The sequence below is a fragment of the Humulus lupulus genome, chromosome X (genome assembly GCF_963169125.1).
Source record: "Humulus lupulus chromosome X, drHumLupu1.1, whole genome shotgun sequence".
NCBI lineage: Eukaryota > Viridiplantae > Streptophyta > Magnoliopsida > Rosales > Cannabaceae > Humulus > Humulus lupulus.
In genome coordinates, this window is record NC_084802.1 from 219285873 (window position 1) to 219301046 (window position 15174).

At 38.0% G+C, this 15174-nt stretch overlaps 1 non-coding gene across 1 annotated transcript; it reads right to left on the reverse strand.

Annotated features, from left to right (window-relative positions):
* Window positions 1–493: 493 nt before the first annotated feature.
* LOC133807892 (small nucleolar RNA R71) lies at window positions 494–600 on the reverse strand. The gene has a single exon (XR_009879778.1). It is a non-coding gene; the product is annotated as a small nucleolar RNA R71 (small nucleolar RNA).
* Window positions 601–15174: the final 14574 nt, after the last annotated feature.

Below are 15174 nucleotides of genomic sequence, written 5' to 3' on the forward strand. Positions count from 1 at the left end.
GAGGCTGGAATTTTCCATGGCTAAAAATAAGGGGAACGCAACAAACAATGTGGCGAATGATATTCCAAGGGCAACAGCTGCGGCTGAGATTCCTAATGTAGCAGAGGTCCCAGTGGAACAAGGATCAATGACGCTTAGAGATTATGTGCTTCCCACTGTCACGGGAGTGCATTCATGCATCATACACCCCAAAGTTGTCGCTCATAACTTTGAGATCAAGCTAACAATATTACAAATGGTTCAATCCACCGTTCAATTTGGAGGGTTGCCTACTAAAGATTCCAACTTGCACATAGCCAATTTCCTGTAGCTGTGTGCAACTTTTAAGATGAATGAGGAGAGTGACGATGCTATTCGACTGAGACTATTCTCCTTTTCCCTAAGAGACCGAGAAAAGAGTAGGTTAATTTCACTGCAAGCCAATTCTATTACAACATGAGAGGAACTAGCCCATAAGTTACTTGCAAAGTTTTTCCCTCCAGCAAAAGCTGCAAAGTTGAGAGGGGAAATTAATAATTTCCATCAGATGGAAGGGGAATCATTGTATGATGCATGAGAGAGATTTAAAGAGTTGTTAAGGAAGTGCCCTCGTCGTGGTATAAAGAAGTGGATGTTGGTTAACAATTTTTACAATGGGTTAAAGGGTATTACTCGTACAATAATTGAAGCAGTAGGGGTGCGTTCATGAGCAAGAGTGCTAATGAAGCATATTTATTACTGGAAGAGATGGCCATGAACAATTACAAGTGGCCTGCTAAGACAAACAAAGAAGGTGCCTGGTATGATCGAAGTTGATGCTATTTTCATGCTTACAACTCAAGTGGTGGCTTTAACAAAACAATTACAACAGAGCAATCTTCCATCTCAAGCCATGCAAGTACAAAATATATGTGAAGTATGTGGGAGTGCTCATCCACTAAATCAGTGCCCTGCCTTAGATATGAATAACATGCCCATGGAAGAAGTGCAAGCCATAGGGAATTTCTAAAGGCCAGCCAACAATCCCTTTTCAATGTCATAGAACCAAGGTTGGAAGAACAATCCAAACTTTTATTGGAACAGCAACCAAGCCACACAACAATGCTATCCTCAAACCCAGCAACAGTACCAACCTCCACAAAACAACCAGCCTTTCCTTTAGCACCAACAATCTTATCGACAACCTCCACCTGGCTTTTATCAACCACAAAATAGACCACCATAATAGCCAATACCCATGAAACTACTTGAAGCACAACCTGATGTACTAAACCAATTCATGACCAAAACCATGGCATCTATAAGGAGTTTGGAGACTTAGAACTGTCAGTTTCCTACTTTGATGATAAACAGGGCTCAAGGAAATTTTCCTAGCACTACGGAAGCAAATCCTACTAAGCCATAACCTTGAGGAGTGGAACACAGCATGAAGAGCCAAGAGAGAATCAGTCAGAGAAGGTGAGTCAGGAATAGAAGACACAAGGCATAGAAGAAAAGAAGTCTAGTGAAGAGAAGGTTACTGAAGGCCTTCCAGAGAAAGAAGTGGTACCACCAGTCAGCATTGAGCATCATATCAGGATTCCATATCCATAGAGGCTCCATAAGAAGATTCTAGATAAACAGTTTGTAAAGTTTTTGGAGGTGTTTAAGAAGCTACATATTAACATATCAATATTGTGAATTGTTTGACTTGTGATTAATTGGCCACTAATTGCATGATTTATATGATTTTAACCTGAGATATGAGAAGTGAAGGATAAATATGCTATAGTCAAATAATCATAAATTTATATTGGACGAGAGTACCCGTATGATTTATGTAGCTTAGCGATTACGTGTTTAATGCCTGCAATATGTTAATTTACCACAGAGATGTAGGAGATTTGCTTATTGTAGAGAGTTATAAGTCCAAGTAAGAATATAATTTATAGTTGTAATATTCTATCATGATTGAGATGAGGATTCTTGAAATCACATTAGAGAGGCATATGTGGATAGTTGATGAAGTTAATAACTCTATATCTTTATCCATTGAATTAATATATTTATTATTGAGTTCTTTATTGTTCTAATTTATTGTTTATTACTTTTCATTTAGTGAATTCTATGTTCATTATTCGTCAAATGAATTAGAAATAAAGATTGATTCTTTGCAATTAGTAACAGTCCTCGTGGGAACGATACTCTACTTACTATTTTATTACATGTGTTGCGATTGTGTATACTTGCGTACATAATTTCCACAACAATGACATCCTATCAGCTGAATTTGAAAGTGCGCTAACAAGTCCATTTGTAATGCCTTAAACTCCAGGGACCGCTACGGTGCACATTTTAAACAGTGTTAAACTCGCTAACCGAGTCATTTGGCCATAATCGTGTAACTAAGTATGATTAGTGGTTTAGGATTAAAAAATTTGGTTAAGATATAATGTTTCACTAAAACGTTTACTATATACATTGGGATCCCAAAAATATAATTTAAAGGTCTATAAAAAAGAAAAGATTTACAACTAGCCTATCTAAGCGGCAAAACAAGGTTTAACCCTTGTTCCTCTTTCAACCCTCGGCCGTGGCGGTCGAGCAGCCGCATATGTACACATTGTCACCTAAGCTCTCCAACTCGAGGATGGTCCAGCTTTCTTTTGCCTTTACCTGCACCACATAGCACCTGTGAGCCGAAGCCCAACAAGAAAACTCAATATGCTCATGAACAGTAATAACATGTCATCAAATCATAAAGTGCATGCCTAGCAATAATAGTCATAATCACACATGCAAATAAGTTCAAACAATGATGGGTATCCGGGATAAGGAATCTTGCCCTCCTAAGTGGATGACTATCAAGTCAATCCTAATCAGATAAGTGATTTAACACTGGCGGTTCCGATAATCATGTTGGGCTTATTGCCCTAAATAGAAGACTGACGGTTGTAAAAGTCACTAAGGTGGGTTCCGTTCCCACTAACCCCGTGACGATACGGTCACCTGGGCTTTACAAATAAGTGATCCTTTCACTAGCTTAAACAAGATAGGTGTTTGATGAAATAGTCACCAACATAAACCTACCGAGTGACCATAGAGTCACTAACGTGGGATTCTATTCCCTTAGCCATGTGACAAAACAGTCACCTAGGCCTTTGGCCCTGGCCCTGAGTAACTAGTCATAGAACTAGGCAAAAAAAGAGTGACCATAGGGTCGCAACTGTGGGTACTGCTCCCTTAGCCATGTGACGATAGGGTCACCTGGGCCTTTGGCCCTGGCTCTGAGTAACTAGTCATAGAACTAGGCAAGCGCTTATAATTTTCATCGAACTTAGGGTCAGTCCAACATTAATGCTCCATATGAGTCATCCAATGCCGATGTTCATCGAACTTAGGGTCGGTCCAGCATTAATTCTCCATATGTGTCATTCAATGGAGATGTTCATTAGATCTAATCTTTTATCGGCTCTGCGTTCATGACGCTTATGCCGCTTCTGACTCTTAGATTACTAACACGCACAAGTAAGCAATGCTACCAGGCATATATCATATGTCAAATATCCAAATACAAGACATTCAGCATGCTTACTTAACAATTGCTAGCATAATTAGAATCATGCACAAAGACAGAGACTCAAGCTCTGATCAATCTCACATTTAACATTCATGGCATGCCCTAACCACATGTTTCTCGTGCATCACATTTAAACACTCGACGTGCCTCAATAACAACCATGCATGTCATATATATATATATAGGGTGCAGTTTTCTTACCTCGGGTTCGAGCAAGAATTAGTAAAAGAATGACCCTTGAGAACGATCAATCCTTTGATCCTTTAGCGGCCACCTAGTCATAACCAAATATCGAATCTCATCAATAAAATAAATCATAAAAACGTTTAAAATCTAAAACCTCACTCCCGGGATCCATCCCGCACTCTCGGGACTCCTAATTACCCAAACGAGGTAGTGGAACCATCCCCCAAACCCCCAAAATCATCCAAAACCCCAAAAATAGGTTTGCTGGAAAGTGGAATAGCGCTGGGGCGCTGCCCCAAAATAGAGAGAGTCCTACTCTCTGCCCTGCCTAGCGCTGGGGCGCCACCTGCAGACCAGAAAAATCTCTGGTTTTCTCCCCTGCGATTCGCCTGAAAACCAAGCTTCAAAACCAATCCCAAACATCATCCAAATCTATATTTTAACCCCAAAACTTCATTCATACCTCAACCTCATCAAAACCCAAGCAAACTTCTCCAAAAACCTCATTGAATCCCCAACTATCCACTTCAAAATTCTCAGCTGAAACTAATAGAAAAACAAGGTATAAACCAAAGATTTTCATGGCTGAATTTCTTACCTCAAACTTGATTTAGATCCTCTTCAATGGTTGAACCAAGGTCCTAAGCCCTCAAACCTTGCTCTCCTAGCTTGGATCCTCAAGTAGGGTTCAAAAATTAGAAAGGAAGAAGAAGAGAAGTATAGGTACAAGAGAGAGATGAGATAGGATGATGATGATGCTCTATTTTTTTTTAAGCTTTCTACAGCTTTTGAATGATATATATCCTTAAGGTCAAAAGACCAAAATGCCCCTAGGTTATTTAAAGTCCTCTTAAGGCCACCAAGGGTAAAACTGTCCTTTCCCGCCTATCTCATTAATCATAATTAACACCCTCCAATTCCCATTATTCTCAAAATTCTCAAATACCAATAAATCATACCACATTACCCTTTAATTCCCGGCAATGTTCTTATCCTTAAATCACCCCGAGCCCCGAAACTAACCCCGTTATGACTAGACTGATAACTTGCATTCCATGATCGTCTCATGCCGAATGGCTTGAAAAAATCCACATATTATGTGGCCTTATTTTTAATTCACCCACATCATGAAAATACACAATTACGCCCTCAACGGGGCCAAATTACCAAAATGCCCTTATAATTAAAAATGGACCCATATGCATGCATTTATCATCATATTATAATATAATTCACATAGACATGCATATCACCATTTAATAATATAATAAATCAATTATGGCCTTCCCGGGCTCCTAATCAAGGTCCTAAACCTTTTTAGGAAATTTGGGGCATTACACCATTTTTCCCGCTTATGTAATTAAAGGGTAATATAACCTAAGTAGTCGTGCAGATGTACTCTAGGCAGCAAGAGGATCTCCATCACAAACAGCAGATAGCAGAATCTCTCTTAATACAACCATCTACATGGTGCTCCATTGAGACTCAAAAATTGAGACTATAGACTGGTGCAACATTTTTGTGCTATCAGCATGGCCTGATCTAGTTTCCTTCTATAAAGTCTCCAAATAAGATAGAGGAAAATACACTTATTTCAACATAATCACAAGATATGTTCTATAAAACAAGAGGAAATGGTTAGTGAAAATGAAAGAATGTTAAATAAAAAGGTAGATACGGGAAGAGATAAAGTTGTAAAATAACTATAAAAAACATGGTTAAGTTCACCAACAATCAAAGTGAAACCCATCTTTTGGTGTCAATTAGATGGCGTAAGCCAAGAATGTTGCTTAATACATGTACAAACATGAGGTCTCTAAAAATAAAAAATATCTCCTAGTTAATATTTATATACTCACGTTTACAACATAAGATCTAGAATTAGATGTTGTACTCTGAACACAACATGCTTTCGTTGTAAATGTTGAAACCTGCATAACACTAATAGCAGCCATCCTATTTTCTTGTTGCAAATATAACTGAGCAACTTGCCTTGAAAAGAAGGCTGCTTTACGCTCATAACCAAGAGTACCATAAGAACGAGCTATTTCAACATACAACATCAGCCTATCACGAGCATCAATAAAAAATTTATCACCATCTGCAGCAGTGGTCAAAAGTTCAACTACTTCCTTAGGCAGCTCCCTTCTACAAAAACATAATAAAATATTAACAATATGTACAATGGGAAATAACAAAATAATCTCAATGACGATTATAATAAATATTATTAAAAGAAAATACAATCAAATGAATGTTAAAATAGATGGAACATATAAAATTTGACTAAATTGATAGGGAAAAAAAGTGCAGCCATAACAGTATCTAAAGATAATTTAAGGAAAAGTATATTCTTTATTTCTCAATTATATTTTATGGTATCAAAGTTGGAAATATGATTCTTCCTCCAAAAAATGGTGAAATATGGTGTTGCCATGACAGAAGAGAACCCCAAATCCCCAAATTCTGACCAGTCCCAAGTCCAAGTTGAGACACCTAATTCTTTCTCCATCACTACTTTTTCCAATAGTGATCTTTCTTCTCTTCATATCACAGCGCACAAGTTGGATGGGAAAAAAAATCTATATACGGTGTGCACAATCAATCAAAATTGTTATTTTCTGCTAAGGCAAACTAGGATCACAGGTGAGCTTGCTACTTACTCACCAACCAGTCCCACCTACAACACTTGGATGATTGAAAACTCTATTGTTATTGCATGGCTTATCAAATCCATGGAGCCAAGGATTATTCATCTTTGTATTTTCTTCAATATAGCAATAGAAATCTGAGATGCAGCCCACAGGATGTATTCAGATTTTGGCAATGCTTCTCAAATATTTGAACTCTGGTCAAGGCTAAAGGCTTTAAATGGAACACACAAATTTAATAAGTAGGTACTTCTCTTATCTCCAAGACTTATGGCAAGAACTTGACCTATTCTCTTATGAAGATTCTGGTTGTGTTAAGTGTATTGCCAAAAAATGGCCTGAGCTTGAAATTGAATGGGTGTATAATTTTTCAAACTGGGCTAAATTGGAATCCTGATGAAGTCCATGGTCGTGTGATGGCTCAAGATGGAACTTGCTGAAGTATGACATGAAGAGGGACATCGTAGGGTGAGGTTATTGTTGGTTTTTGATCATGTGATTGACAGTGCAGTGGAAGCATGGGATAAAATTTCAATGAAATAATAACAATTATTAAAGCATAAGAACCATAACTAGAATGAGATCATTCTCATGCGCATGAATCTGAATAAAATAGAAACTTACAAATACATTTTCTAGATGTAGAACACATGTAGATCAAATAGCGTCTTAGCCTCCTAACCCACCATCTTCCATATCATGGCTCGCACAAAGAGAAGGAGACAGGTGGATGTCTATGCTATTTGGTAGGACACACAAGAACACACTTTTGAATCTCAACACATGAGAGAGTGTTCTTCTCACAATACAGAGAGAACAAAGTTCTCTATTTTTCTCTCTCAGCATGTAACGTTAATTGCATCTGATGTCTCCATCTCAGGATGTTATGTTATATTAATATAAAATTCAAAAGAAGACCTAACCTTAATCTTATTTGGCCTCAATGTGGGCCATACTCCATTTGGACTGTGGTTGGCTCCAACTACAGGGCTTTGGGCCCTGTGGTATTTCATCTCTATAAAATGTTATTTGTTGGGTCTTTATCATATTATTTTATGTAGTATACAATTATACCACAAGATTAAATATGATTAAATAAATTTTCAATAAAAATTAATTTCACCTAATTATCAATATAATTTTATTTTCCATTAAATATTATTTCACAAATAATATTAATTTGTGAGATTAAAAACAATACATTATTATTTTTAAATATTTCCTTTTAATACTGAAATCATTCCTCTGTGTTATCGAGCTAGTAAAGGGACAATATGGACCCGTTGTTCTAAGCTCCAATAATTTAATTAATTTCACTAACTCTTAGTTCCATTAATTAATTTATTAACTATGAATTTCCACTAGAAATTCATAGTTGAACTCTCAAAACTACAGTCTTCTATTATTAGAGGCAATAACTATAAAGTCGTCCATTGATTTAATTACATGAGTTATGACCCTCTACTAGTTGTTAATAATTAAAGCTAGGTCTTAATGTCTATTAACCTCTCTAATTATGTCTTTATCAGTTAGTTCCATTGATCCTCTAATGAACATTATTCTATAAATTTAATTATAGAATGAAATTTCTATTCTCTAACAGAAATTGCGCGCTCTATGTTCAAGCCCCGAATCAACACTAAAAGAACAACCTTTCATTTAGGTAAGGAGCATATTCCATATCTTTGAAGTATGTTCCCAACTACTTGTAGTTCTATGACTCCAAGATATTAAGAATTCGATCATAGGAATATTGAACCTTACCCGATAAGTCAAAAGTCAGAAAAGCACAAATAGGAGTTCATTACTCACTTCAGCATTGAGGTCAAGTCTCAAACGACCAACGATTGATGAATGTTGAACTTCTATATTTTAACGTAGATTATCAGAAGTTCTTTCTTTCATCGTGTCCCAATCCAATACAATCTATATTGTATATGGTACCTCTATCTCTTTGTGTCGCTACACTTAATACTTTGGATAAGATGTTCTGTCTTAAACAGAAGATAGACTGTACTTATAATCTTTATTAAATATATGTAACGCCCTACTACCCAGGGACCGTTACACTGAGTATTTAAACAGTGTTAAACTCGCTAACTAAGTCATTTGGCCATAATCATGTAACTAAGTATGATTAACAATCTAGGGTTAAAAAATTTGGTCAAAGATACAACGTTTCTCTAAAACGTTTACTATATACATTGGGAACCCAAAATACATTTAAAGGTTAATTACAATAAAAGAGTTACAACCAGCCGACCTAAGCGGCAAAATAGGGTTTAACCCTAGTTCCTCTTTAAACCCTCGGCTATGGTGGTCAAGCAGCCGCATATGTACACATCGTCACCTAAGCTCTCCAACTCAAGGATGGTCCAGCTTTCTTTGACCTTTACCTGCACAACATAGCACTCGTGAGTCAAAGCTTAGCAAGAAAACTTAAACATGCTAATAAGCAGACAATAACATGTCATCAAATCCTAATAAGCATGCCTAGCAATTATATCCATATTCACGCATGCAGGCAAGTACTAATGAATGATTATGGAGTCTTGCACTTTGAGTAGATGACTGATAAGTCTCTCTCTCTAGGGTAAATGACTAATAAGTCTCTCTGAGGAAGAAGACTCATAAGTCTCTCTGAGGTAAATGATTGATAAGTCTCTCTGAGGTAGATGACTAATAAGTCTCTCTGAATATATGACTAATAAGTCTCTCTGAATAGATGAATAATAAGTCTCTCTAGGGTTTTACGCCCCAAGCCATGTGACGTTTCAGTCACCTGAGCCTTTTTAGCCCTGGCTCTGAGTAACTAGCCTTTAGACTAGACAAGCGCTTTAGTTTTCTTCAACCAATAGGTCAGTCAAGCATTTAATGCTCATATTTATTAGATTTAATCATTTCAGCCTGCGTTAAACATGCTAATGTCGCTCTTGACTCATAAGCCAATAACATACGACCAGTGCTCAGTACTACGGCTGACCATGACTTATAAGTCAGAGCTTCACGACCAATACTAAACACCAATGTCGTTTTTGACTAATAAGTCAGTGCCATTCACAAGATATGCTGCGAGACATATGTAATGAAATCAATGTCCATTTATAGAGCACTCAACATGCCTCATCAACAATCACCAGCATAATTATAATCATGCACATTCAAACATCCAGATATATGGCATTCAGCATGCTTAGCCAATAATCATAATCATAATCATAATCATGCACAATTATAGAGACTCAAGTTCTGATCAATTCCATATTCAACATTTATGCCATGCCATAACCACATGTATCATATACATCACATGCATCACATATTGGTGCAGTTTTCTTACCTTTGGTCCAAGCATAAGTTACCAACAAACGACTGTAACGACCCAAAATCACTAATAAGGCTTAAGGGCTTTGATTAGTGTGCCGGGAGGGCATAACTGGATTATGTGTGATTTAAATTATTAAATGCATGATTATGTGATAAGCAATCTTATATGATTATATGGATATATGAGATGCATGGTTATGAGTATTAGTATGCATGTAGGTACTGATTTGATTATAAGGGCATATTCGTAATTTTGGCCCATTGAGGGCATAAATGTAATTATTTGTGATAAATTGTTGAGACCACATTATTATGTGGATATATCTGCAGCTTGTGACTCGAGCCGATCCTAGTAAGCAATTTAGTGAAAAAGTCACGGTGGGGATTTATACCCGGCTCGGGGGAGCCTAGGGGTATTTCTGGGGATTTGGGAAATATATTGGAGACTATTTGACATTGAGGAAATAATTGGTAATTAATTAGGTGACAAGGTTTAAGAGGTAATTATTAGGGACACTCGAGGAATTAGCGGGAATTGGGAGAAAATGACCAAAATGCCCTTGGTATGTTTAAAGGCTTGGGTCTTAATGGGAGGGCAAAATGGTCATTTGATTTTAAAAAGGGATAAGGGGTCATTCTGCCTTTATAGACTTTGTGGGATTTGTAGAAAGTAGTAGAAGCTGAAAGAAAAAGAAAAGAAGAAGGAAAGAAGAGAAAACAGGACACTTGAGCTTACCTCCTTCTCCTCCACTCGGTTTGCCCATTCTTCACCATTTCTTGAGGATTTCTGAAGCTATAACTCAGAGAAGGCTTAGGCTTGAGCTTGGGGCTAGGATCCTTGGTGCAACTAGAGGATTTAGCAGGAATTAGCTACTCAATTGAGGTAAGGTTTAAAGGTTTTGATGAGTTTTCTGAGTTTTGTTAGAATTGATTTCTGAACCTGGGTTTTGGATGGAAGTTAAGGGAATTAGGCTTTGGGAACTGAGGATTTAAAGGCTGGAAAGGCTTAGAGGACAATCTAGGATCGAATTTCCCATCAAAGGTAAGGAATTCTGAGCTTGATCATCTGAGTTGCTGGGTTATTTCTGGGTTTTCTGATGAGTTCTTGAGTTTTAAGTTCAGTTCCTATTTTGCTATGTTTGATGGTGCATGTGGCCAACTTTGATGTTGTTGGGCCATGTGGGATGAGATGTAGTGGATGGCAGGCTTATTTTGAAGTGTGGTTGAGGTTTGGAGGGGTTTTAGGGAGGTTTGGCTCAGGTAAATTCGAAGGAAAATTCAGGGGGTTTTCTGGTGCTGAGAGTAGCGCTATAGCGCTAGCTTTAGGGCGCTACAACGCTAGGCCTGGTTTTCCTGGGCGTTTTTGTCTCTGCTTGTAGCACTGTAGCGCCCACTTTATGGCGTTGTAGCACTACCCTGTCTTCAGAAATTGATTTTTGGGTATTTTCTTAGGCTTTTTGCTCGGGGGCTCGGGGTTTGATTCCACCACCCTGTTTGGTGGAATTAGGGCTTCCCGAGGGCTCAGGATTGGTCCCGAGGTTAGGTTATGGAATTGAAGTTTAGTGATGGTTCTAATTTATGGCTGTGACTAGGTGTACGCTAGGGCTTGGACAGGATTGTGCTTGAAGGTCGATTTCACTAATCAAAACTATCAGAATCAAAGGTAAGAAACTGCACCCGGTTATGTGAATATGTCAGGACTAAGAGTTCCTTATATTTGTATGTGATGTCATGAGATGGTATTATGCCATGGGGACATGTGATAAACGGCCTAAGAGTGCCTGAATCAACATTTGTGCACAGGGCGCGGCTTGGCCAGTGGTAGCTAAGGTTAAGTACATAATCACTGAGCTCGGCCTAAGCAAGCCGGAGTCAGTGGGATAATCAGAGGGTGCGGCCTAAGGGCGCCGACTGTGGATTTTGCCGTGAAATGTTTAATGTTGTTTAAACTGATGGTTGTGGCGAGTATGTTATCTGAATAACTGATTATTGGCTTGTAAATTGATATCACTGTTTATATGAGCAATATGACATGTTTGTATCTGATTGATAATTCATGAAATATCTAACTGTTGTTTACCATTTATACTCTATATTGTGGCTTTCTTGCTAGGCTTTGGCTCATGGGTGCTTCGTGGTGCAGGTAAAGGCAAGAGCAAGGTGGACCAGTCCTGAGTTGGAAAGCTTTGAGGCTGAATGTACATAGTCAGCTGATCGGCCGCCACCGCGGAGGAGTGGTACAGGACAGGAGAAGCCTAAATGTCTTTGTTTTCCCTTAGAGTGGCCAGTACTTGTTTACAGCCTAGAATTTTTGTAAACTGTCTTTTAAACTCTATTTCTTTTGGGATCCCATGTACGAAATGTTTATCTAAATGAAATGTATCTTTTATGACCAAAATCTTTTAACCCTAGTTCAATTATGGTTTTAGTAACACGTTTCTAACTAAATGACTTGATTAGCAAGTCTTGCACCTTTATAAACACACAGTGTAATGGTCTTGGCTACCCAGGGCGTTACAACGACCCTCAAGCACAATCCTGTTTCCAAGCCCCTAGCAACAACCTAGTCACAACCATAATATAAGATCCCATAAAAAAAAATGAGTTAATAAATACTTCCGGATCGAGCCCTAGCCTTCAGGATGTCGAATCCTATCCAACTAGGAAGTAAGATCAATCTCGAGCCTTTAGAGTTAAATTCCCATGACTAAAAACAAAATCTGGGCAAAACTACACAGGCAGCTCGCGACTTGGCCCTGAGGGTCACGACTTACCTCCCTGACAGAGAGCCTCTGCCTGGGCTTCAGGGTGCGGGCCACGACTTGGCTCCCACTTGAGTCGTGGTGCGCTCCCCTAGGCAGACTCCTCCTAGTTCTGGCTTCACATAAGTAGCGACTTGCTAGAACAAGGTCGTGACTTGACCACAAACTCAGTCATTTCCTACATTTTTTCCCACTTAAAACTCTTCAAAAACCTATCCAAACATATCCAAATCTCAAAAACAAAGTTCCCAAACATCCTAATTTCCCAAAACCATCAAAACCCAAGTCTCAATCAAATAAAAAACTCATCAAAACGTAAAATCCAATTCAAGCTTAAAAGCTCGAAGACTTAAAACTCGGATTACCTCTGATTGAGTTGTTTCCCAATTAAATCATCTGGCTAATAAGCTTCTAATCTTCCCTAGAATCGCTATGCCTCGATCCTTACTTGAATCCGAGTCCTAAAACTCGAGTTTCTTTTGAAAATGCGAACAAGTATCGAAAAGGGAACGAGAGAGAGAGAGCATTCTGAACGTTCTTTTATAATTCTAACAGGTTACTTCAAGCTTAAGTAACCTCATGCAAATCCTAATTCTCGGGGTCCCAAAAATGCCCCACGGGGTAAAATAGTCAAAATTCTCAGAATTCCCTCTTGATCTCAATAACTCCCAATATATCATCAAATAATCATTCCCATTACCCAATATCCCAGTAATGTGTTAAATACCCCTTGACTCACTCCGAGTCAAGTATGGGTCCCGTTGTGACTTTCCCACTAGCTTGCTCCCTAGGATCGTCTCCTGTCGAGTAACCCAAACATACTCACATAATAATGTGGTCTCACACATGCATATATCACATATATGGCAAATATTCCCAAAACTGACCAAATTATGAAAATTGCCCAATTGAACAGAAATGGGCCCACATGCATATTTAATACACCTAAACATGCATATCAAGTCATATTATAATATAACTCACTTAATCACATAATAATGCACATAAATATCACATAATTTTATAATTTGTCATCCTGGCCCCCTATTCAAGGCCCTAAGCATGATTTGGAAATTTGGGACGTTACAATAAAGCTCCCACTTTATTTAGCGATTACAGACAATTTTTTTATATTATTATCTTGAATTAAATCATTTTCTATATATATCATTATATATATATACTTAATTCAATACCACATCAATAATGTTGGATCTTCATGATAAATGGCATGTATAATTAAATAGAAATATGAGTGCAAAATATTAACTTTATTTAATTAACAATAATCGTTCATACAGAAATTTGCTTTAAGGACACAAATCCCAACAATTATCTGGTGATCCTCATCCTCTTTCATCTAACTAAGAAGGACCAACATTGACGTTAGGAGCTTTACTCCAAATGGGAGATCCAATCATGATCAACGCATGAACAAGTGAGGTGAACAAGCTTGGTGAGATAACTGCAACTGACCTGGTCATACACGTGAGGAGTGTTGGAAACTCCACAATCTTCTAAAAGATTACATCCTCTCTTTGTACTATCTCTCTTATGAGGTGGTACTTACACTCTATATGATTGGCTCTCTTATGGCTTCTTTGTTCTTTTGAGTTGGCAACCGCTCTGCTATTGTCACATTAGAGTATGTTTGGTTTATCCATATTTGGAACAATTTCCAAATCACCCAAAAAACTCCTAAGCCATACATCCTCCTTAGCTGCTTTGCTTGCAGCAACGTATTTAGCTTCCATGGTGGAGTCAGCAATGCAAGCTTGTTTTATACTCCTCCATACAATTTTTCCACCAAAGTGTGAAAATAGATCTAAACGTAGATTTCCTAAAATCGTTGTCAGATTGGAAGTTAGAATCTGTATATCCGATTGGAATCCAATTCTCTCTGAAATATACAAGCATATAATCTCTCATTCTCCTAAGATACTTGAGAATGTGTTTGACTGTTGTCCAGTGATCGAATCTCTCGTTCTCCTAAGATCTCGTTCTCCAAAAACTTGTGCTTCTTCGAATCCAGTGTAACGAACAGGTTGTCTTACAACTCTCCCACTACGACGAACTACTGTAGTATCCTTGTTTGGAATTGTGGTCTGTTCTGTTCCAACTTCTAAAGATGGTTGTGGTGTGATCTTATCACCAAGAAACTCCTCGAGTACAACCTTACTTCGAGGTTTGAAGTCCCTCACATAGCCTTCTTCCAGAAAAGTAGCATTTGTCGATACAAATATTTTCTTTTCTGTCGGACTGTAGAAGTAACCTCCTCTAGTGCCTTTGGGGTATCCAACAAATAAACAAACTACATATCTAGGTTCCAACTTCCCAGTGATAGCTTTTAGCACATGTATTGTACATCCCCATATACGAACATACCTCAGACTAGGTTTGTGACCTGCCCATAATTTTGAGGGTGTCTTACTACAGACTTAGATGGAACTAGGTTTAAGATGTATGCAGTTGTTTGTAAAGCATATCCCCAAAATGATAGAGGCAACGATGAGTAACTGAACATTGATCTCATCATGTCCAACAAAGTCCTATTCCTCATTTCTGCAACACCGTTTTGTTGTGGAGTATCTAGTGCAGTGAGCTGTAAAACAATTCCACGCTCTATCAAGAAATCTTCGAATTCTTTGTCAAGGTATTCCTCGCCTTGATCTGTTCTTAGCATTTTAAGGGTTTTTCCTAACTGATTTTC